This window comes from Alexandromys fortis, unplaced genomic scaffold (genome assembly GCF_014885135.2).
Source record: "Alexandromys fortis isolate MF-2015 unplaced genomic scaffold, M_Fortis_MF-2015_v1.1 scaffold_0, whole genome shotgun sequence".
Taxonomy (NCBI): Eukaryota; Metazoa; Chordata; class Mammalia; order Rodentia; family Cricetidae; genus Alexandromys; species Alexandromys fortis.
This window is the reverse complement of record NW_026067949.1, coordinates 10986736-11009014: the sequence shown is the minus strand read 5'-3', so window position 1 is coordinate 11009014 and position 22279 is coordinate 10986736. Positions and strand designations below refer to the sequence as shown.

Here is a 22279-nt window from a genome sequence, read left to right as displayed (position 1 = left end):
GTGACTGGTGCTGTGACAGAGAGCTTCAGGGAGTTATTTAGGTGTGTGGGTGTGTATCCCACATTGAAATATAATAGCCAACTCCACAACACGGTCTACTCTGTTTCAAGCACTCTTTTAAGACACCATGTGTGTTTGTTTATTAATTTTAACCATAATAGTGATGTATAGATGCTCTTACTTTTATAATAAAAGATTATAAGTCAGAGAAACCTATAACTTACCCACATACTGCTGGCAAGTATGTGGTACAGGCAGGATGTGGCCCCAGGCAGTTTGCAATTTACTTGCTCTTACCTACAATGTTTTAGTGTGGCCATGGGTGGGATAGAAGTGGATCCTAATGGAAGGACAGGTAGAAAGAAGTCAAAGCCTAGTGCACTGTGCTCACACACCATCTTCTGGACCCACAGGGCACACTGTCAGTTGGGCATTGATGGTAGGAAAAGTCAATTGAAAAGTTAAGAGGAAAGGACTTCTGCTGTGCTCTTAGTCAGCACTAACATTTGGGCCATACTCTGCAGAACTGTTTGTTATCAGTACCTCCCAGCACCTCTAATGGTATGCTTGTTTCATGGTTGCCTACTCCACTGTGACTAGGTTGATTCTCCCTTGGCATCCCTTTTGGGCTCACTGAGGAACAGGATGTGCATGGTTACACATGAGTAGAGCATAGTTATATGCTTGGAAAATGAGACTAATTCTTCCGCCAGAGACTGGCCTCCTATAATTACTCCTGCTTTACTCTTCAGTGATGAACAATTCTGTTCTCATGACCAAACCTTGGACACCCTCTATCATTATCAGCTTCTATTTTGTCTTTTGCAATGTGGAATCTTACGAGGCTCTGAATCAGAAATGAACCTCATAGAATCACATCGAAGTCTCAGTCCCTTCTGGGGAATGATTTTGAAAGTTATGGAGGCTGAGGCTTAGATGTAAGAAAGAGGCAATGAGGTGCAGGCCTTTTAGTGTTAGGCTCACCCATGATTTGGCCTTCCACTCTGCTTTCTGGTTCACCCTGTTGTAAATAGACGTTTCCACACCTGTTTCCATCAAAGGAGCCTTTCTATTGTGCCTACAACACTGTGGTAAATTGCCATACACTGAGACATAATCTAAATAAATCTTTTCTCCGATAGCTGTCTCCTATTATAAATTTTGTGACATCAACATAAAAGGTAGTTAATACAATTTTAGTCTTCTTTTCCGCCTGTTGTTGAATAGCTGAAACTATGATTTCTGTGGGCAGACTTCCATTCCCATGGTTCATGAAACTTACCACTTAGGTATTCTTGGATAACACCGACAGTGTGAATAGAGTGTAGTTTGCTCATCCATCTGGATGAAACTCAATATCTTCCTGACTGATCTACTGGATCACCAGTTCCACGTGGCAATGTATTGACGGATGACTTAAGTACTGACTACCAAAACATGCAGAGTATGTTCATAAATATTAAGAGGCAATAAGTATTTTCTCTATATTTTAATGGGGGAATATATTGTCATGGACTTCCTCTTGATTATAGCATGTTTGAGCCAAATTGTAACAATTTAAAATGTATACTTTCAATATGTAAGAAATAGTAATGGGGTGCACTCACCCAACAAATGTTTGTTGTCTGCTGTCTGAATGCTGACGACTTCATAACATGATATGTAGAGTGAAGGAAAGGGTTATGGGAAAGCTTCAAGTAAGCCATTTGGGCAATATAATCAAGCCATTTGCCTCAGTGACACACTGAACACAGCATAAGGTCTATAATTATACGGGGCTCAGTCTTGGAGATGACTCGTTCATGGTAATATAGTGGTAAAGAGAATGGATTCCAGAGCCAAAATGCTCAGTTTTCATCCTGGAAACACCTTTAACTGCAAATGACCTTGGGATAATTGTTTCTCTGTACCTCATGTTCTTTATATTAAGTATGCCATTAAATAATTGTGATGGTTGATTTCATATGTTGGTTTGGCTGGAGTGAAATGTACAGATATCTGGTCAAATATTTTCCTGGCTATTTTTCTGGTAATATTTTAGATGATAATAACATTTATATTAATGGACTTTGAGGAAATGACCCTGCCCTCCATAATTAGAGTGTGTCTAATCCAACTAAAGTCTGGAACAGATCTTCTCTGAAAAATGAGGGAATTCAGTAGAAGCTAGCATTCAAACGACACTAAGAGCCTTTAGAACATTCACCCTTTGACTTGAACATCACAATCTGCTATTTTTTAAGGTTTGATATACTGGCTCATCAAGGTATATACATACCTTGGATTTTTTAGGCTGTATAATCTTGCAAGAAAATTCCTTAAAATAAAACAATTTTAAGGTATGTAGATACATGCTCCCATACAAAACAGTATAGTTCTTTGATTCTATTTTTACTACATTGTGAGGGGTTTGTGTCTGTGTGTTTGTGTGTGTGTGTGTGTGTGTGTGTGTGTGTGTGTAGCAGCCATCTCATGTCCAAAATACATTTACACACAGAAAAGTGATGTGAACTTCAAGAAGATAAAGTAAGTTGGAGATAAAGTTTTGGCATCATTAGCACATAGATGATAAATGATGCAATTGAAGCAGATTGGATTATCTAGAGAGAGAAGAAGCTCTGAGAGAAAGGCTCAGAGCAAAATCTTAAAGCTCATAATTTAGACATGGACAAAATCCTTAAAGGATAAAGCAGAAAAGAGGTAAACTAGGAGAGAGTTTAATTAAAGATGTATAAATTCCAGCTGGGCGGTAGTGGCACACGCCTTTAATGCCAGCACTCAGAAGGCAGAGGTGGGCAGATATCTGTGAGTTCGAGGCCAGTCTGGTCTACAAGAGCTAGTTCCAGGATAGGCTCCAAAACTACAAAGAAACACTGTCTCAAAAATCTAAATAAAATCAAGAAAGTAGTACATATTCCATGAGTGATTGAGGATATTAAACTCACCATGTTACATGAGGTTATTGACTTTATTTGGAAAGAACCTTTACCCAGATTTACTTTGATCTCTTCTAGGTTACATGCTTCCTACAAAACAGTGTTTAAATAATTGTTACAATGACTTAGGGTTCAACCAAGGACGTCAACACTTTGTTTGAGATAACTCAAATGAGTGAAAAGGAACAATGTGTAAATATACATAAATTGTTGTTATTGTCTTAAAAATAATACTCTTATTATATAAGGTACAAAAATGAACAGCATAATACTAAATTTTCCTATTATGGTCTAAATGCTGAGTTTTTTTTTTAATTCAAATGAATCTTTATTCCTATACCCATTGTTTTAGGTGGAACTTTTTGGAAAAGTGTCATGAAAGCATCCTTGATGAAGGGGACTGGTGTCTTCTTATACAGGCTTCAATATAATTGTTGATGAAGGAGTACCATCTATCAAGAAAGAGTCATTTTCATATGACAAATCTCCTTGTATTTTCATCATGAGAGACCCAATTGGCAGAATTGTGAGCAAAAATCTGTTTTGCACAAGTCACCAAGGATAAAGCATATTATTCTAGCAGTATTGGTGAAATAAGTAAGGCAGGCCTTGACAGCCATTTTGTTTTCAAGATGGAAGTAAGCCTGAAGGGAAAATAAGGCTTTTAGATGGGAGGTGTGAACTAACTTGCTTATTCTTTAATGCTTTTTACAATTTTGCATAGTTTTATCCTATAACTTGAAACCCTAAGTATCCCAAATGAGATAGAGAAATGAGAACTAAAATGTGGCTTGTTGGAAGTGAAAGTAGATACATCCCAGTCAGGAAGTAATTTTTAAATCAACCACCTCTAGAACCTATACTTTCTACAAATGCAGAATCTCTTTTCAGCTCAACTCCATGACCCGTCACTGCACATACTGATGGGTATGAGGAGGCAAGCATGGAAAAATAAAATGGGGGTTACAAATGTTTTAACAATATGGGGAGTATTGGGCTGGGGTAGGGTAGGAGTCAGAGAGACGTGAATGAAAATGAACTGCATACAACAGAACGAACAGAAAACCAAAAGAGAGCTTATACTGGGGAAACTGTGCATTCCTAAGTTTCTGGTGCTCTGAAGGTATATTGGAGCCAGAAAAAGGGAGAAGAGACTCTTGCTTCTTGAGGTCCAATAGCATGATGATAATAATAGCATCATTAGCCCGAAGGAGGAGGACCTCATAGAAGATGACATGAATAAGTGACAAAGTAAGAGACCTCACAGTCAATCAGGAATCCAGAAGACAACTTAGGGGTTGGGCTCGCTCTTGCAACCTGCTCTTGAGAGAGATCAATGGTTGTCTGAAACCTCCCAACCCTTCCAGGGACAGATCCCTTACAGACGCAAGGGCTGCCTACTTATCTGGCTGCCTACTTGTGGTCCTTTATGACATAAGAGTCTCACCCTTTTCATATCACAGCACTGACAAGCAAGTTCCCACACATGGTACCTTGAGGAACATCATTAACTATACCCAAATTGTAGCATAATAGGATGTGGAACTGGGGGAAATGATGTTCATCATTACATCATTAAATGTAGTCATATGTACATTTATGTAGGAGGCATAATATTTCTCCTATACTCTATTCTAGTTTTATTTCTGTTGCTGTGATAAACACCATAACCAAAAGTAACCTGGGAAAGAAAGGGGTTATTTGGTTTGCTGGTTACACTCCCTCATATAGAAAACCCAAGGTGGGAACTCTAGGCCGTAACAATCTGGAGGCAGGAACTGAAGGAAAGACTATAGAAAAATGTTGCTTACTGACTTTCTTACCCTGGTGTTCTAAGCTTACTGTTTTATACAACCCAGGTCCACCTGTCTAGAGATGGTACAGCCCACAGTAGCCTTCAATTCGAAAATTAGAAAAATACCCCACACACATGTGTACAGTCTGGTCTGATGGAGCCAGTTTATTAACAAAGGTTTCCTCTCCACAAATGTGTAGTGCTCACAAACATGTTAAGCATTCATAGTCCTTCTTTATGAAATCTTTAACAAATTATACATGAGTTAACATCTGATGATTTGGGAGAATGGGGAGTCATAAGGGTAGTTCCAGTTAAAGTCAGTAACAGACCAAAATTCCTTCAGAGCTGAAACAAGTACATGGATTAGGATTATGTAAAAACTACTAAATCAGGCTTTGGTCCTTAGACGTTTTACTTTGGAAATCAAGTAAGTACAAAAGTTAATTATGTCCACGATAAGATCACAAACATCCAATGGCGAGAAGCTGAAATAAGGAAAGGGAAGTGAGGACCTGCAGAGACAACTGAGAAGTTGTTTTGTGCAGAAGGACAGAATTGAAAGGCTGCAAAAGGAGATCTGCAGACAGCAGAGAATATTTTATTTTTGTTGGTATGGACTTTTAATGTGGACTAATTTTAGTTTTTCTCAAAACAGAGCAGAGGTTGTTCTTGGAGATAAATGATTTTAAAGGAAGAAGGATAAATTGATTCGGCTGAGAGAGAAGATGACTTCAAGTGATAATGAATTCTTTGAGAATGTGAATTGCGGGGTAGAGAGAAATTTGCGGCACAACTGAAGAGGTTTTGCCTTAAGAAAAAGAGAGGATGGACTTCAGTGTGTGTGTACTGATGAAAATGAAGGACTGATAGCCTTCACAGCTAAGGGACAAGGTGGCTTTCTGCAGTGTTAAGCATATTCATCAGCTAAGAGAGAGCTGATGGAAGATGTGGAGTTTTGAGGAAATAGAGAACAGAAGCAAAGGGTTATTGAATAGTAAGTGAGACTGTCTAGGGAAATAATACCTGTGTTATGTATCCATTAGACATTTATTATCACATGTTTGAATGTGACAAGCATGTGAATTTTTTATAAATCAATAAAATTATAAGTTGGGTTGGAGGTTTAGAGTAAATAGAATTGTCCATTTGCATTTGGAGAAACAGGCGCAGTACCACTTAAACGAACCTCCAATGATTCACATACTTAACTCCCCTTTTTCATATTGTTTGTCTCTGAAAAACAAATGCAAATGATGGAAAGATTTTACAGGTGGCTACCTGAAGTATTTAAAAATTTCAATTTTTTTATAATTCAAAGACAGGTGAACCTTGTTGGGACCCGCAGAAACAAGGAAGGTTCTTCAAAGAAGGTTCAAGACTTCCCTGAAAATGGACTTGCAGTGTGGCAGCATGTAACACATGGGGCTGTCCCCCAGCCATTTAGTCCCAGAGAAAATCACACAGAGAGTCTACATTATATATAAAGTGATTGGCCCATTAGCTCAGGCTTCATATTAGCTCTTATAACATATATTAGCCCACCATTGTAGTATATGTTAGCCACGTGGCTCAGTACCATTTTCAGTGGGGCAGGTCACATCCTGCTTCTTTGGTGTTTGGACAGGACTAGGGAAAAAGCTTCCTTCCTCCAAGAATACTCCTGTTCTCATTGCTTGCCTCTATTTCCTGTCTGGTTGTCCTGGCCATACTTCCTGCCTGGCTATTGGCAAATCAGCATTTATTTAAAACATGATTGACAGAATACAGACAATTCTCCCACACCAGCAGTACCATCTCTACTTGGCTCTGAAAAAACAAATTCCACAAAAACTATAAGCAAAAGGAAGGAGCCCCTGCCCACAACTGAGGAATTTGGAGCACTCCCCTCACTAATCAGATGAATGTGTGTTAGAATACCATTTGATTACAGATTTGTGGTACCCTGTGCATAGACTTCTTACTAACAGACAGGTACTATAAGATAATAACTGAGAAATTTTAAGTCATTACATTTGTAGTACCTAATTACACAGCATTGAAACATGTATGTAGGGACTATGAATGTAGTTCATATGAACAAGAAGGCTAGAAGTGTTTTTATAAACATGATTGTGATGGTAGACTATGGTAATGAAGCTATCATAAGATCATTTAAGTATATGGCTGGGAAGATAGCAATGGTCATAAGTATCATAAGGCTAGAAGGTTTAAGAAGTCACTGATTCTAGATGAATGCTAGATTTGGAGTTCAGAGAAAGATTGCTGAAAGGAAAGGTGATTTTGAAAGTGGAGAGATGGTAAGGGAAGAATGGGGAAATACAGCTTAGTCACTGATACAAATAACAGTTTGTACCAAGTGTTTTGAAAGAAGAAATTTCTAGAGTTAATGACTTAGAAAACACGAGAGGCTAACATTGGCCTAATCTGATCTGCCTCACTTGGAAAGTTTTTAAAAGGGGCTATAATGGAACTAGAAATAAATATAGCCATCCTACATGAAGTAAGGCCTGAACAAGAGCACTGGTACTATGAAACCGTGGATGATAATATCTGATAATATATGCTTTAAATAAATTAAAAAATCTGAAGGGAAAAACATGCTGGAAAAAAGAAAAGAGGAATTAGGAAGGAAAAAACATCTTTTAAGAGTCATAACGTAGGGGATGGGGAGATGGCTCAGTAGATAAAGTCTTGCTGATCAAGACTGATGATTTGAGCTCTAAACACCAATATTCCTGAAAAGTATGAGTGTGATTATATATGCCTGTAGTCCCAGTACCATCAGAGCCAAAGACAGGAAGATCACTTGGTACTCTTGCTGTCAGCCTAGCTCCATAATTAAAGAAATGCTGTCTCAAAGAAATAATTCATAAAGCCATAGAGCAGGGATACCAGAAATCTTCCTTTGATATTCCTATATGTAAACTTGGGTGTTTACATACATATATGTATACACCATACATACTCATACACACACAAGGGAGAGGGAGGGAGGGGAAAGATAGGGAAAGAAAGAAGGGAGGGAGCGAGAGTGGAGGGAAAGAGATATTGGAAAAGAAAAAGAAAAACAAGGTCATGATATAAATGTGAAATTGGGAGATCTATGTGAGGATCTAAACCTAAAGGACACTGGATCCATAACAGAAATAACAGGAAGGGAGAATGTTGGGAAGATTTTTGGGAAAGGTGGAGGAATTCTGTTGTTGGTGGAATATTATTGCTTGGGGTAGCACTGACACTTTGGAAGGTCCCTAGAAATGACAATAGATTTAGGAACAAGGATCCAGATGGGAGTAAAATTCTGGCTAAGAGACTTTGGAAGTAGATGAGACAGAACAGAAAGAGGGGTATGGTGGGGCTCTGACATCATCAATCCTTGAACATTCCAGAGGGCTTTTCAGTGTTACTTTCACCACTGACTACCCTAGGCTTGAGCAGAAGTGATCAGGGAGCATAGACATCTACCTTTGTAGTTCTGCTTTATTGAAAGGTGACCACCAGGTGATGATGGTGGGAAGCAACTTATCTCATTCAGTTATGAATTCCATGTGAATTACAATGGCAGGACAATTGACCTGGGAGTATAACTTTACATTCTCACTCTTTTTGTAGGGAACAGCAGTAGTTATTTTCCCACAATTCCTAAGAGTATACTAGTGTGTTTAATGACTGGTATAAAATGAAATTGTTCCTCTTTATTCTGCAACTGTTGCCCAAACACAATATGGACTTTGTAAGCACAAATTATTAGCCTGGTCTCCTGAAACAAAAATGTTGTCCAGCAGGGGTTATGGTAGGATGAAAATGGGACAGAGTAATAAGATTCTACAAATCAAACCAAGCTTGCAAAGCAAAGCTAAGGCCTCCACCCTCCTTTTGTTACTCAATCATGAACCTAGCTGTTTACCCTTGAATATTTTTGTTCTGAATCCTGTGGAGGGGTAGGCATGCTCTATTTTGGTTTTTTTAAAATACAAGGTTATAACAGACAACTTGAGGCCTTCCCCAACCATGTAGGTATAGCCTAACCTAGAATATAGAATGTAGGACAGGAGTAACTATCCACACAGTAGTAGGAATGCAATGTGGAAAAGAGTCAACAAACGTAGCATTTATTTGGTGCAGTGTTTGTGCTTGATTCCTCTCCCATTCTCTTCTGAGAGAAGCAGATAGATTTTATTTGATTTTTGATGAGATCTATAAGTGAGGTTGCTAGAATACAGGAACTTCATGTGATAGCTGAACAATCGCGTGAACTTGGAGTCAAAACTGAGTGGATTCCTTATTTCTAATGACCCAGTAAGGGTTTTCTTGTACCCAGATTTTTTGGCAGTGGAAATGAACTCAGAGTTTATGTGGTTAATATCTAAGAGTCAAGCACTTGCTGCCTGTGCCTCAGGGAGTGGCTGAAGGGCACAGAACTGACAGCTTGTGCCAATTGGTTTATGTTGGCTGGTTGACTAGCTTCACACTCAGAAAGAATTTGTAGGCAGGACCTTTGAAGAGCACAGCTTCCAAATAAAGAGAGAACCTGCTAAAGAAAGTAATTCTTTCCCGGGAGGTGACCTCTGAGCACTGACGCTAGACTCTGCCTTAAATTGCCAGTGGTTAAATCCTTCCAGCTCCAAGCTGTCTGAGGAAGTTTGTGTGATAGAGGCGATGGTAAAATCTTGCCACGCAGATGAGCAGAGATGAAATAGAAAACAAAGCCTTGACATTCTTGTCACCCCTGGAAGCAGGAGCATCTTTGCCCAGGTGGCAATTGAGTTATATGAGCCAACACATTCCTCAGCTAAATTGGGTCAAATTGGACCTTTTTTATACTAGCAACATCATGCTCTTAGCAATATGAAAAGATTTTAGAAACTATTCTTTTCTTTATTTTTTATTTTTAACTTTTTAAAAAATCATTTTCTAAATTTTTAAGAAAAATGTTTGTAAACTGGTATATATATACATATATATATATATATATACATACATACATACATACATACTAGAAAAAATAGAGAATGAGGGCAAGGAAACAGAGGTTCTACCCCCAAGGAAATCCAAATATCACTTTGGATTTTTAAGTATCAAATGCAAGAATGGTATCAGGGACCAAAATGATCTCTTTCTGCAATGAGAATATTAAGCTGGTAATTCTTGTGTTGTCATTGACTTTTATCAACTTCTGAGTATAAAACTTTTAAATTTGACTGAGATTATATAAGATTGCAAAATATTTATTTAAAAAATGTAGAAATACCCAAGAATAGAGGCTAACATATGTTGCTACTCACTTGGGAAAAGAGTACTAAACAACAAACACACACATATTCAAGTTCTGTCTCCTCTATTGGATGAGCTCTGGGCATGGTATATGTACAGGAAAATAACTCATTTAGAATTAAGGGAACATTCACAAAACTGGGTGTAGACTAGGGTAAGTGCCGGAATAGCTTCAAGAAGCAAGAGAACTACCAACGATCTCAGCCTAATTGTCAGGTCAGTTTTCTTTCCCCTCCCCTTCCTTTTATCCTCCTGCCTATTCAGCTTCCCCTTCCACTCAGTGCCCTTCTCCCCACTCTCTCCTCCATCTCAGTCTCCCTCTTCCCAACCCTTATCCATTCAAACTCTCAGTCTCCCTCTTCTACTCTTCTCTTCCCGCAGGTTCCTTCACTAAGTCTGATATGTGAAGTGGACTGGAACTGACTAGGAACACTTTGGTTACTTCCATTCACTAACTTCATGATCATCAAGCACAATGATGGCAGATCATANAGAGAGAGAGAGAGAGAGAGAGAGAGAGAGAGAGAGAGAGAGAAAGAGAAAGAGGGAAGGATTGAAAGAAATTGAAAATGAAATTAAAACAAAAAAGGTAAGAAAATGCACTCAAGGGCTGCTATGCAATCAAGGATGATCCCTGAAGGATGATCCTTGGGAAGCCCAGTACAGCCTTTGGACTGAGGAGTTACTATTACTATAATTATCGATTACTATGGAATATGAAATTGATTGAACAGTGACTTCAGACGGGTATTGCATTAGTTTTCAATGTTTTTGTGTGAAAGGAGTTTGGAAAGGGATTTGATGGAAGTTTATGCTTTAATCCCCCGTGTGGCTGCTCTAAGAAGTGGTGTGGGACATTAACTGGGACATCAGGACCTCTGTCTTTTTCTGGAGAGTTTTGTTCCCATCTCCTCTTTTTTTTTAAAAAAAAAAAAATACAGTCAGATTAAATGTAATGCAGCAGTTCTCTTTCCATTACAGCACCCCAGACCTCCAAAACTAAGAAGCAGACTCTCCCTGGCATCATGGTTAAGCCCCCAAAAGCATGGAGCATCATGATCATCATGGTCAAACCTACCCAGATTTTGGAAGAGATAACTGATATCTTACCACTCAATAATAAACAGAACTAAAATCTCACTGAAAGGACAGCATGCATTTGTGGAGTTATCACCGCAAAGTGAGATCTGCCATGGTTACAGAACAAAACTAATCTGACCTTCCAGTCTAGAAAGTCTGTTGGTCTCCTGATGTCATGTTGATCTTTCCCGTCATTCCCTGCCCCCTCCTCATGGTGAGGGACTATAGAAGGCTGCTCAAATACTACAGCAATCACTGACTGGTATTTTTAACACACTTCACAGAGCACAGTAAAGTTGAGAATGAAGTAAAATCAATTCCAACAAATGAATTTCTTTTCTCATAATGGTTTTATGAATATGAAAAATATTCTTGGAGAACTAGTTTTGAATATGTCAATCATGCAAGGAAATGCTTGAGGACATTTCTTTTTGGGGTAGGGGATATTTCATGACTTAATATATCAGTCGGTGTTGTGTACTCTCTGCATGACAAGCATGATTCCTGATGGTAGACATACAGTAAGTAGCATAGGAAACACATGGTTTCAAAAATCCCCAGTACAGCAGAACCTTTACCGGAGCACACTCTACCCATCTTGGAAAAGGACAATACATAGTAACATATATATCCAAGATCTATTCATGCATGAATTAGACCACTTCCAAGACTGTAATCCAGGGTTCTCCTTGTACAGAGCTGATGGAAAGTAAGTGTTCAGTGGATGTTTTCCAGACATTGTGAAGATGTGAAAAGACTGGTGTCATCTGCTTTAAAAGGGCTTGCTCAGGATTTGGGTGTGTAGCTCAATGAGTACTTGCTTAGTACATGCAAAGCTCTCCAATATGCCCTGCCTTCAACTCAAGCACAGCAAGGAAAAAAAAAAAGGAAAGGAAGAGGAAAAAGAGAGAGGAAGGAAGGGTGAGAGGATAGTGGGGAGAAGGAGGAGATGATAGAACATCTGCGCTCCTTTAAAGCCTGGGCAAGACTTATTTGCAAAGATTGCTGAACGCTTAGCAATGTGAGGTGTAGGAACAGAACAGGGGAGGGCTCTGTGTTGCATAGTCAGAAAGAGGAGAATAAAGAAAGCTGTATATTTTTATAAGCTTGGCAGTCACTTGCATATGTTATTCCTGCTTTTCTTTGTTTCCTTAGAGTGATTAATAGTAATTTTTGAAAAAAAAAATAAGTCACATGCCCTTGACTTTGGGGACTGGAGGCAAAACTGGAACTTGGAAGACAGTATCTTTTCTGCGGAGCTCCAGGGGAGAGGATCCTCCAGAGACAGAGATGGCATTGGGGAGTAGAGAGAGTCCTGGAGCCTGCTTCAAGCTATGAAGGTGCAGCCCTTCCAGGCTGCAGAGGGGGCCAGAGTCTGAGAGCAAATACAAATCTTTGTGTTTCATTGCTGAGCCTTGTTGCAATTTTATTTGTGTGCAATTAAACACAAATGGATGTTCTACCTCTTTTCTTTGAGTTTGTTAGACATCCCATCGAGGCTACACACTTTCCTGAATCCTGCCATGATTCTTTTAGCTTTAATTACCAAATCACAGAATCCTGTTATTTCAGGCTGCTTATGTTTTCCGACCATACCCGCATTTCCAGTATGGCTAGTATGCACCTGCTCAGACCCAGTCTGGCCTTCCATATTACCAATATCGCTTTCCCTTAATTGGACTTCAGAATGAAAACTGTTAACACGATTCCACGCCACTCTTTTTATAAACAGAAGTACAATAATGTCCTTTTTGGCTTAATTTCTCCTGGGAAGACTCCTCAAGATGATGCGCCAAACACCAGTATATCGGACTTCTGCTCTCTCACCTTTGTCTCATTTTGCTATATCCTCCTGAAACATATCCTATACTGTAGTCACATGGGTTAGCACTCTAAAGGTCAAGGATGAAACACCGTTTCAAATGATTGACTTTGCAACTGAAGTCCACTGTGTCCAGAATGCCCTTCACTTTTTCTCTGATACATGGATTCTTCTTATCTTAAAGCTTGCCTCAGACACTGTGTCCCCTCAGGGAAACCTGTGCTGTTTCTTCCCTGGGCACTATAGACTCCCATAGTCTACACACATCCAGCCTATTGCTGCGACACACCTTGTTCTGAGTAAGTAGCCTTTCTAGACTGTGATGACCTTCTAAGGAAGGGCTGTGTGCTCATTAAGACAGAATTGCAAGTGTGTAACACAGTGCACACCATGATACTGGAAAACAATATACAATGTGAATGAATATGAGAACACATGGGGAGTTTAGTGATAACTGATATCAACACAAAATGTGGAAATAGTCATTGTAAGTGGATGTACTCCATAGTATTAATTTTATCTTGAAACCTGTCCCCTTTGCCTAGAAGTCTAAAGCAATTAAACCAGGAAATACTAGTACACCACATGATCCTTGTGCAGCTAGTGAAAATATCAGAATTCCACAAGAGAATAGCAATTTTGCTATATGAAGAAATAATCTTCAGTTTTGAGAAAAGTAGGTTTATAGAACAGTAGAGAAGGAAATGTTAATTTATTTTATGAATGCCCAATATACTAAGAAGTAGTGACTTTAACTAGATAATATGCATATTCCAAAGAGGTCAGTCTGTCTTCTTAATGAGTGTGATAATATAGATATACGAATGATCATTGAAGAACTAATCAGAAATGACGGCCAAACAACAACAATCAGAGGTAATGGTTGAGGTTTATTGAGCACACACTGCACTGCGGTAACAGTTTTAGATGTGTCTGGGCATGTCACCTCACTCAGTCCTCATATTGACACTAGGAAGTAGGTGTCATTGCTGGCTCCATTGTTACAGATTAAGAGAATTGTGTGCAGTTACTAGTCTTCAATACTCAGGAGCTATTTGGAGCTTTCCTAAATAATAATTACCAAAGTAGAAATCAAACTCAAGTACTTTAAATTTAGATTATTAAATATGCGTGGATAGTTTCAATATGACTTTCAGCATTTTTAAGGCAATGGAAACCTTCATTTAAGCGTGCTTTTGATAATTAGGCTGGCAATACATATCCATTGGTGTAATGGTGGCACCAATATCATGGAAGAAACAAATCACTTTCTGATTAGATTTAAGTCCCTCTCCACAAAATGGTGATCAAACAAGGCACCACTCTATTTCCAAGAAACTATGGCTAGCTAGCTCATAGTCCAAGGAAATATGGCTAGCTATCTCATAGTCCAAGGAAATATGGCTAGCTATCTCATATGGCTAGCTATCTCATAGTCCAAGGAACTATGGCTAGAATGCTCATGATGCTAAGGAGAGCCTACTACCATTACATGACTGGATGTGTAAAGTAACAACTAATTCCTAATTACTTCTAGTTATACCCATCAACTCAGGCTTCCCTCAGTCCTCACCAGAGAAGTTTTTGCAGTAGATGGTGATTAACATAGAGACCTACAACTGGTCAAGGTGCCGAAAATAGGAGATTGCATAATTTTCAACCCTATATAGAACATATATAGCATATGTTTTATTTGTGTGCATGTTTCTGTGTGTTATATGTGTATGCGTGTATATTACACTTTATTGTCCCAACAATCAGGGAGCATTGAGGAAACAGGATAGAAAGCGTGTAAGAGCCAGAGGGAATGATTGACTTCAAGGAAGCAGTGTCTCCTGGACACAGCGGGGCTATTTCACTTAAGAGTTCAAAGTGGTTCTGACAGCATGCTCCAAACTTGGGCAAGCCCAAGATAGACAAAATCTCAGCATGGTGAAGGGAGTTAGGTAAAAAGTCTCACACCTAAGTTGTAGACCTGCTGTCAATTGTTTGCTCCTGGGAGGACAGGTGGAGGAAGTGGGAGGAGGGAAAGGAGTGGGAACTGGCATTGGTATGTAAAAACTATATTCATAAAAACAAGGGGAAAAAGAATGTAGTTCTTGGTAAATCATTTGCCTTGCCACACTCCAGGAAGGATCGCAAAGCTAGGAATGTTGGGGCATCACACATTTATCTTGATGGAATTTTTCAAAAGGCAGCACAAATCTGGATGGATGAGAAAAGGGGTGTGTGTCTGGGGAAAGTAGGTGACCTGGGATATTACATGATTAAACACATTGTATGGAATTCTCAAAGAAATAAGAGGTTTGTTTTTGTTTGTTTGTTTTTAAAACATTCTTTTTAAAAAATTCCTTCCTGTTATATAGAACTGATAAAAGTCAAGTTCCATTTCTTTTACCAAACTATGGTAAGGCAGGTTTACTGAAAACATTCATTCCATAAAAGTATGAGAAAAAAATTGGTTATATATGTCAGTACACAAGAGAACAGGCAAATTTCCCATGGTGCAGTAAAAAGTGAAAATATAAGTGGAGTATTATGGGATGAATGTTGTTCAACAAGCAGCCATGGATACCTGGTAACAGAGAACTAGAAGTCTTCCTTAAATAGAAAGAGAAAATCAACAACCACAAAAACCTACTGGGATTTACACCAACATTTAGAGTCCAACAACTGCATTCTAACTAAACTTCTGGAAAGAATTGTTGGTGGAAAAATAAAGAATCAATGTGTGTGTGTGTGTGTGTGTGTGTGTGTGTGATATTCACTATGTGTAAGAAGAAACTTTGCCAATCTCAGCATTAAGTCTTAAGTGATAAGATTTAAAATGCTCTTATCTAAATATCTTTACTTATTTACTTACCTTTGACCATCAAACCAGTTGAAGAAAAACAGAGTCATCACTGCAGAAAAAAAAAAAAAATCAGTGATGATGGCAACTGAATTACCAGAGACTCTGTGGAGACTTCCTCGAGATTTAAAAGCTTCTAGGACCTGGTTTTGGAAATAAAGACCAATCACTACTGTGAGCATTACCTCCATGGTCCCTAGCAGGCTAAGGTGGGGGTTTGCGAGTCTCCAAGTTTCCTATAGTCCCAGTAGTGGCAATGGTATTAGGTTTGTTGCCCAAGAGAGAATTCAAATGGGACACAGTGATAAATCAAGAGGTTATTTTTAGTGAGTGAGAAAGTGAAAGTAACCTTTCTTGGGGCATAAGGGAACCCAGCCAGACTACAAAGGCTGGGATTCCTACCTGAGTCTCAGCCTCAGAAATCTTAGTGTCTTTTTTCACTCCCCACATCCTCCCTTTAGGGTAGCTTTTCCCTAAAAATAGGTGAGGCTTTCTTGAAGCATCCCTTTAGCCATAATTCAGTCTGTTAGGATTTGATGTATGAGATGCGGAATTATACATGAGGGTTTACGTCCCTATAAAGCGGAAAGGTCTGTGAAAGGAGAAAGTGGCAGGTGCCCAGTGTCTACTCCTCCAGTGGGAAAAATCCACGAAGACATTTTGAGCTTGCTCCAACTACCTCTTCCCCCTATACGCCTTGCTTGTTTTCATCTCTGCAGACTCCTTCTTCTCTAGCAGCCTGAGAAGCACCACACTTATTCCTCATCCTGCCCACCGGGATTGGAGAAAGTACTCCTCACCACTTCAAGAGGAAGAGATTAGCAACCATACACACCTACGACCAGGACACTCTCGTCTTCACATAAGATTGCCTTCAACCATCAAAACATATTGTTCTATTATGACATGGATACCTTGGGTTTTGCCATATCCCACATAAACTAGGATCTGTCCCACATCTGTCCCCCTCTATTTTTCTTTTCTCACATAAAAAAGAGAAAAGATGGTGAGAAGCTCCTTTGAGGCTCACAGCCAGGTACCTGGTTTCCCTTAACGATCTAAGCATGTTGTTAGTAGTGCATGCAGCCCTTCCCTGTGCATCCTAACACCATGCCCGCTACCCATATAACAATAGATTACAGCTAAAGGAATTTAGATGCTTTAGGCTCTATTTATGAATCTCTAGAGAAACCAAATGACAAGGGGAGATAAAAACAAGGATATTAGAGGGAAAATTTACCTTCTACAGCTACAACAAACAGTAAACACAGCCCAACTCCTGTACAAATTAACATAAAATCTCACCCTTACAGCTTATTTATTCAATTCATTTTATGGTATATATAACATCTAGCATTCAATGAAAAAATAAGCAAGTATAAAAGGATAAAAAATATGTTTTTTTTAAAAGCAAGCACTGAAGCCATTATCAGATTAAGGTATTTAAAAACAGCCGTGATTAAAATGCTAAGGGCTGAAGTGAACAACGGGAACAGCAGTGCAGACACGTATTACAACTTAGAGTTGGAAGCTCCCAGATGCAAATCCAAGTTGAATGCAAAAGTATAAAACAGCACGGAAAAAGAGAAGAATAAAGAAACCCTAGATTGGGTCAATCGACCAATCAGTAAACCAGAAACAAGTGAGGACAGAATTGGCGACATGAGGAGCCATCTATCGGAACTTTTAACACTGACTTTTGAAAAAAAAAAAGTGATGGAAAGGGAAATGAGAATTCTGTAACCTGTGGGCCAAGTGCATATAATGGACTGTATGTGTAGGTGGGAAAACCAAACGGGGAAGAGGGAGAGAGCAGAAGTTTTGGAGTGAGAAGTGTCTGAACTTAAAACAGACATCCAGTCAGAAGAACTGGTGAAACTGGACACACTCCAAGCAGGGTAAATGCCTCCTCCCTACAGAATCTATACCAGGACACACCATATTCAAACAGGAAACCAAAGACTAAGGAAAAGTTTAAAAGACTCAGAAGCAATAAAATCTGTGGTTTAATGAGGGTCAACACAAAGTAACTGTGGAGTCAGAGAAGAAAAGATTACAGACATTTGGAGAATATATGGGAGGGGTCAAGATTAATTAAGGTAGAGTCATTGTTATACATTTGGGGAGCAATAGAGATGTGGTCTTATAGAGATTTTGATTGTCCTAAGGTAGAATGGGGTGGTAGGAATTTTGCTTTTATGTATAAAGAGAAGAAGAAGGTAAATAGAAAGTACACATATGTGCTCATATTGATGGCTGCATCACAATACAGTGTTTCTGAAAAGTGGGATTCATAAAAACTCCCAGCAAATATTATTAATTTAGGCTGAAATTAGTCCTCAGAGGTTTACATAAATGGAAAATACTTTGGACGATTTGTACAGGAAAGAAATTCTGAAAATTGTTCTTGACAGTTCTGTGCTGATTAAAATGGTGGATGGTCATTGATGCTAAGGAATGGTACCTTTCTGTGATTGAGGGAGGGGACTGTGCACCATGGAGGAAGAACAAAAGAGGCTGTCCACTCTGTTCTACTCAAGACTGAGGGAGGGGACAGTGAGTCACTTATGTAAGGAACACCATCCTTGTGCCTACCCTGTTCTCTTAGTATGCTGTTGACTAAAACATGAATCTCAAGCCCTGAGGCTGCTGGTCAATACCCAAGTTTGAACGAAAGCAAGAAGCATAATTAGTGAAGCCGAGTGGTACTCTTCAGTGTGCCTAATGATGGATCATATTTCTAAGGACGTGAAAGATTTATAACACACACCGCACACCTGGTGCATTCCAGATGAGCGAACTTTGTGTGTTCAGAAGTAAGCGGAAAGATGTGCCGCGTTGAATTTTATTGATTTTCCTCTTTGCTTGTATAGTTTTATGATGTTCCATTTTCTCTTTCTCTTGGTTTGGAAATTGTGGCCTCCATTATTTATTTTCTTCCTTGATTTTACATTTGGAATGGATGTGTGGCAGGGCATCATTTCACACATACAGGGGAAGGCTAGGTGACTTCTCAGGCCACGAAAAGCTGATCTGAAGACACGAGAGTTAATTCTGTGTCTGTTTAGAGAACTTCTCTCCCTAAAGTTCCCCTTGCTTTTCATGTTTTACTGAATTTATATCTTGCTTTTTCATCTAATTTTATTCTGTCTCACTTTCATCGATTCTGTATTGGTAGCTTTTGAGGATTTCTTCTACACCAGATTGGGACCAGTTGTCTTTTATAAGTTAATTTACATAACTACACTGGCAATGGGACTAAAGAGGTTAATTACAATGGAGATAGGGTTTTGTCTGTGGAATCCTTGTCATTGATAAAGATTAACTTACAAAATCTCCCTCCCACTTTCTTGACTGGGTTTGAATCAGAAGAATATGCCTCATTGCTAATGTAATGTCCTATTCTTTCAATAGTCTCAGAACTTTAGACAACCTGGCCAATGCGATGTTGATCATAGGGTAGGACCCACCTATAGTACCATCACTACTCTGTATATTAGTACTACTGGTACTGTGCTTTTCCCTCCACGAGTTACGGGTCACCTTTTATTGATTATTTTATTGATAATAATCATGGAAACAAATAAATCATAGAAATTTTAAAAAGTAACCAATTTAAATATAAAATGAAATTGATACAAACAATAAAATTTACTTTCTAACTTGCAGCAAGACGTTGACAGCAATCATAAGATGGAGGGGCTAAGATCATACACTGTAATAAAAGTAATGAATGATTTCTCTCTCTCAATATCATACAGTAGGTTAGTTATACTACTTTGTACTGTGGGACCCCTTTTCCCTTACGTGTTCAGGGTAGAGTTCTAAAGCATGTAAAAATAGCTGTTATTCACGAAACACCTAGGACTGAATCAATTTCACAAGTTATGTTAAATGAAACAAGAAAACTAAAAAAAAACTTTCAACGTCACTTGATGTGTTTCAATTGATACTAATCTATTCATTGTAGTCTGTTCCTGTCTTCTAGATCCCCTGGTCTGAGGCATTTTCTCCTATCTAGGTTAGAAGAAGCAGCAAAAAAAAAAAAAAAAATATTAGGCAGAAATAGCCATCTGAGTGATGTGGAACTTGACACAATTTCTAAAGATCCTCCAGTGCAGCGGGTCTCACCCTTCCTAATGCTACAGCCCTTTAACGCACTTCATCATGCTGTGAGGACCCCCGACCAGAAAATAATTTCATTGCTACTTCATGACTTCTATGAATTCTAATGTAAATATCTGATATACTGGATATCTGATATGCAGCCCCAAAGGGGTCACAACCTGATGTGGGGTTCCCCTCTGTATGCTGCAAATATCATTGGTTAATAAAGGAACTGCTTTGAACAGAGCTATAGGGGAACAGAGCTAGGCGGAGAAAACAAAACAAATGCTGTGAGAAAGAAGGAAGAGTCAGAGAGAAGCCATGGAGCTCCATTGGAGACAGACACCTAAACGTTAGCCAGTAAGCCACAGCCATGTGGCAATACACAGATCAATCAAAATGGGTTAAATTAATGTGTAAGATTTAGCCAACAAGAAACTAGAGCTAATGGGCCAAATAGTGATTTAATTAATATAGTTTCTGTGTGATTATTTCAGGGCTAAGCGGCCGGGTACTAACTAGCAGCCTTCCTTACAACAAATTGGCACCCTTACACTCTTCTTAATGGCTCGAACATAGACCTGCTGCGGACTTGGAACCAGGGACAAACAAGTGGCCTTCATCCTACAACAACTTACTGAGAACTGTTGCTCTAGTGTGCAATCTTTTCTGTACTTCTCAGCTGCTGACCATCAACAGTCCCAGGATATTTGGTTTCTGTAGTGAGTGGTAAAGCTGAGAAATTGAAATATTCAACAGTAGTATCATCTCTGGTTCCTGATGCTACCATAGGAGCAGAATCAAAGCAGTGTTTATACCTTGCTATGTTAAGGTGGTCTGTCCTTACAAGGGAGAATAAGGGTATATTTTTATTTCATGAGAAATATAATATTGTCTTTGCTACATTTTTGTATAAAATGTGTAGTGATGTAAATTGGTATATGGAAATATCTGGTTCTACTGAAATAGCAAGAGAATAAAATAGCAAAAAATGCACAAAATGGAGCTATTAGATATCCTTAAATGCTTATAATTAGTAGGCTTAAGCAATTACATGATTGAGTACTTTGTCAGGAAATAGAAAAGTACACTCAAGCCTAAAATAAAAATTATAACACTAAAAACATAGTTGAAATTAAGATCTCAGTGGATGTATCAAGATTAGGGAAAATTAATGAAGAGGAAAGAAAGCCAGAAAAAAATATAAAGGAGTGTAAAAAGACAGTTCAAGCAGCCAGTGCAAGGAAGAAATTAGGGACAAATACAACATATTGGCAGGTTCTAGAGCACATATTTGTAGTATTAGAAGGAGAGGAGAAGGAAGTAGAACAAATGTTAACAGGTATAATATCAGAGAACATTATAAAATTGTCAAAAGATAACATGAAATCGGAAAGAATTGTCAGTTTCAAAGAGTAAGAATGTAAAAAGTAAAACAGAACCATGCAGAAACATTCTCAGGAATGTCATAGTACAAGTTCTGAAAACCCAAGTTGTATTTTTAAAGAAAGCAAACAAGACAGTCACTCGGCGTAGTCACATGATGATCAAATGTTCAGTAGAAATGAGAAAACTACATGGTGACAAGAATATTTTGCAATCTCTAAATAAACTGAAATCTTGAAATTCAAATGCCAGCAATTGATTATTTAGGAAAAAATAAGATTCTTTTGATGAACAAAGACCATAGGATTTGGCTGTCAATAAGATTTCAGTCAACCTAATAGGAAAATGAGGCAAAGTACTTAATGCAAAGAAAGGCTTCAGTAGGACAGATGGGTGAAGGAAAGAAAGTCATACTGGGCTGGAACGTCCCCAAACTCAGGTTATAGTCAAAGAGTAAAAAACAAAAAATATTTTTAATTGATTTTTATTGGGCTCTACATTTTTCTTTGCTCCCTTCCCTGTCTCTACTCTCTCCCCTTCAGTCCTCCCCCAAGGTCCCCATGCTCCCAATCAACTCAGGAGAGCTTGTATTTTTCTACTTTCTACTTCCCATGTAGATTAGATCTATGTAAGTCTTAGTGTCTTCATTGTTGTCTAAGTTCTCTGGGATTGTGGTTTGTAGGCTGGCTTTCTTTGCTTTATGTTTAAAAACCACCTATGAGTGAATACATGTGATAATTGTCTTTCTGTGTCTGGGTTACCTCACTCAAAATAATGTTTTCTAGCTCCATCCATTGTCCTGCAAAATTCAAGATGTTGTTATTTTTTCTGCTGCGTATTACTCCACTGTGTAAAAGTACAACATTTTCTTTATGCATTCTTTGGTTGAAGGGCATTTAGGTTGTTTTCAGGTTCTGACTATGACAAACAAAGCTGCTATAAACATAGTTGAGCACATGTCCTTGTGGCACAATTGAGCATCCTTTGGATATATACCCAAAAGTGGCTGGCATAACTGGATATCA

General features: G+C 38.6%; 1 long non-coding RNA gene across 4 annotated transcripts in view; it reads right to left on the bottom strand.

Moving 5' to 3' along the window:
- Positions 1-22279, bottom strand: part of LOC126506610 (uncharacterized) — a 262482-nt gene that overhangs the window by 91358 nt on the left and 148845 nt on the right. Inside the window, exon 3 of one of the 4 annotated variants that reach the window (XR_007593273.1) lies at positions 15774-15813. The exons of the other annotated variants lie outside the window; for them this stretch is intronic. This is a non-coding gene — a long non-coding RNA (uncharacterized lncRNA). The remainder of the gene's footprint in view (positions 1-15773; positions 15814-22279) is intronic. 4 annotated transcript variants of the gene reach the window in all.